The following is a 2,500-nucleotide window of genomic DNA, read 5'->3' as shown; positions in this document are numbered from 1 at the left end:
AAACAAATTCAGATACAAAATAAAATAAATTAAAAGGTAGTCAGACATGAGAATTAAAGACATTTAAAAGGAAGAAAAGATCAAATTATAAAAATAAAACAATTAAAACCAACTATTGATTAATAAGACTGTCAAAGCATGTTGGACGAACGACAGAGTAAAGAATATTAAAGACTTCATTTTTAAAGACACCAGACGTGATCAGATCAAAGTTCTGTTCATTTACTGTCGTCTTCATTTCTATTTTACTTTGTTTGTTGTTACGTAACAAAAATCAAATTCCTTGTAAGTTCAAACCTACTTGCCAATAAAAGTGTTGATGATTCTGATCGGTGTGAACACGTTGTCACACGAGATCAAAGTTCCCGAGACAACCATTAAAATCATGTCGTTTCAGTTACAATAAAAACAGTCCACTCTGATTGGCTAACACACCTCATGATCAATAGCGTCTCCACGCTGCACTTAAATCATCATTCTTTGTTCTTATGTTGTTCACAACTTCGTCCAGAGTTTTTTCTGTACTTCGTGTTGGAAGTCGTGTACTTGGTTAGTTTCAAGGTGATCAATATTGGCCATTGGTTAGCAGGTGTGGAAGTAACTGATTACAAACACTCAAGTTACTTTAATAAAGTAGGATTTTGAGAACACTTGTATTTTTTGAGTAATTTTCACATCTGTATTTTTACTTGTACTTAAGTATTCATTACATGTGTATTCTACTTAGTTACTTCAAAAACATAATTGAATACTGAGTACAAGTTGAATTTTTATCCATATGGACCAAAAACAAACTGCAGCAGCAGGTTTGGAGTTACGATGTTAATAATCAATCACTGATTGATAAATTGGCATCATCAATTTAATCAATTAAAGCTGTATCCATGAATATTTGATCCGTAGTGTACAAGTGGCAGTAAATGTACCTCATTTGACATCTTATAGATTATTAATGATCAATCAGTTGTTAGCATTTTCATCTATCGGTTCAGGCAAATCAAAAATTTGCGACCTTAGTTTGGAGGCTGTGAGCAGAACAGAGAGGATGATGGGAAATTTAGACTGAAGATCTGAATCTGCTTTTGATGTTTTAAACATCAGTGGTAAAAAAGTAACTAATACTCTGAGCGGTTTTTGAGACGAGTAGTTTGTACTTTCACTTGAGTATTTTTCTGACACCAGCACATTTACTTGTAAACAGTGTTGGGCACGTTACTTTAAAAAAGTAATTAGTTATAGTTACTCACTACTTCTTCCAAAAAGTAACTGAGTTAGTAACTGAATTACTCTATAGTAAAAGTAACTAGTTACCAGGGAAAGTAACTATTTCCGTTACTTTAAAAAGAAGTTGTTGTATGTCAAAGAATTTGAAATTTTCTGAGCAGTATTCGAGTCGGTTGAATAGAGAAGAACAGACAGGTAGTTGTGTTATAGAACCTTGTAATATTTATTGCACCTCACCAGCAACAGATTTATCCTACACTTGAAGTGCAACAAAAATAAACAGTAAACAATATAATAAAATAACACACACATGACACATGACTCTAACCCTCAGCCAATCACAATCACTTCTATCGCATCTATCCAGGGGGTGCATTCAGGTAGCCTCGTCCCCCTCCTCCTCCTGTCAGCCTCAAAGCGTCTGCCGTCCTCAAGATGGAAGCAGCATTCTTGCTGGCTGACAGTGGGGGATGGGAACGAGGCTCGCATTCAGGTGTAGCAAACACAGAAACGTTAGCGAGCTTTGGAAAGCATTGTGTAATTGAATGAGCAGGGACAAACAGCCTGGAGTCATAAGAAGTACGAGCGCTATTCTCGAACCTGAACGCACCCCAAGTCTTGGATGACAAATAAACAGAGCAGAGTAGACTCGCTACGGCTGGTAGTTTCTTCAATTTATTCAGAGTAAGTCACGCACCGCTTTTGACCGTCAGTAACGGTAACGGCGTTGTAATGGCGGAAAAAATAATTAGTTAGATTTCCCCGTTAGTGAAAAAATAACGCCATTACGTAACGGCGTTATTTATAACGGCGTTATTCCCAACACTGCTTGTAATTGAGTATATTTTAGTCATGTAACAGTACTTGTACATGAGTACAGATTCTCAGTACTCTGTGCACCAAGTGGTTTGACAGTTGATGATCTGAGTGCAGCAGAAAATCTACCAGAGGATTTTACATTTCAAATATTTTGTGCTAAACAGTAAAGAATACTTAAAAAAAAAAAAGTTTGGGGTCACAGAAAGAAATTTCAGACTAGAGATGCACCGATGCCACTTTTTTCAGACCGAGTACAAGTACTTGCCGATACCGAGTACTGATACGAGTACTTAATAATGCCATTAAAGTTCTTACAATAACTTTTAAAACGTGTTATTTTCATTAGATGGTCACTTTCTAAATGTAACAAATCTTTGTTGCTGTTTCCTGCTACGAGTGTAACCATGGTTACTGTACATATTACAGTTTAGGTTATTTGTAGTAAGTTACTTTATTG

General features: G+C 35.9%; 1 pseudogene across 1 annotated transcript in view; it reads right to left on the bottom strand.

Moving 5' to 3' along the window:
• The window catches only part of LOC146303849 (cyclin-dependent kinase 16-like), a 25,786-nt pseudogene that overhangs the window by 3,863 nt on the left and 19,423 nt on the right, over positions 1-2,500 (bottom strand). The gene's annotated exons all lie outside the window — the stretch shown is intronic.

This window comes from Lutjanus erythropterus, unplaced genomic scaffold (assembly GCF_056507025.1).
Source record: "Lutjanus erythropterus isolate fLutEry1 unplaced genomic scaffold, fLutEry1.hap2 Scaffold_512, whole genome shotgun sequence".
Taxonomy (NCBI): Eukaryota; Metazoa; Chordata; class Actinopteri; order Lutjaniformes; family Lutjanidae; genus Lutjanus; species Lutjanus erythropterus.
This window is presented reverse-complemented; position numbering and strand designations above follow the sequence as displayed.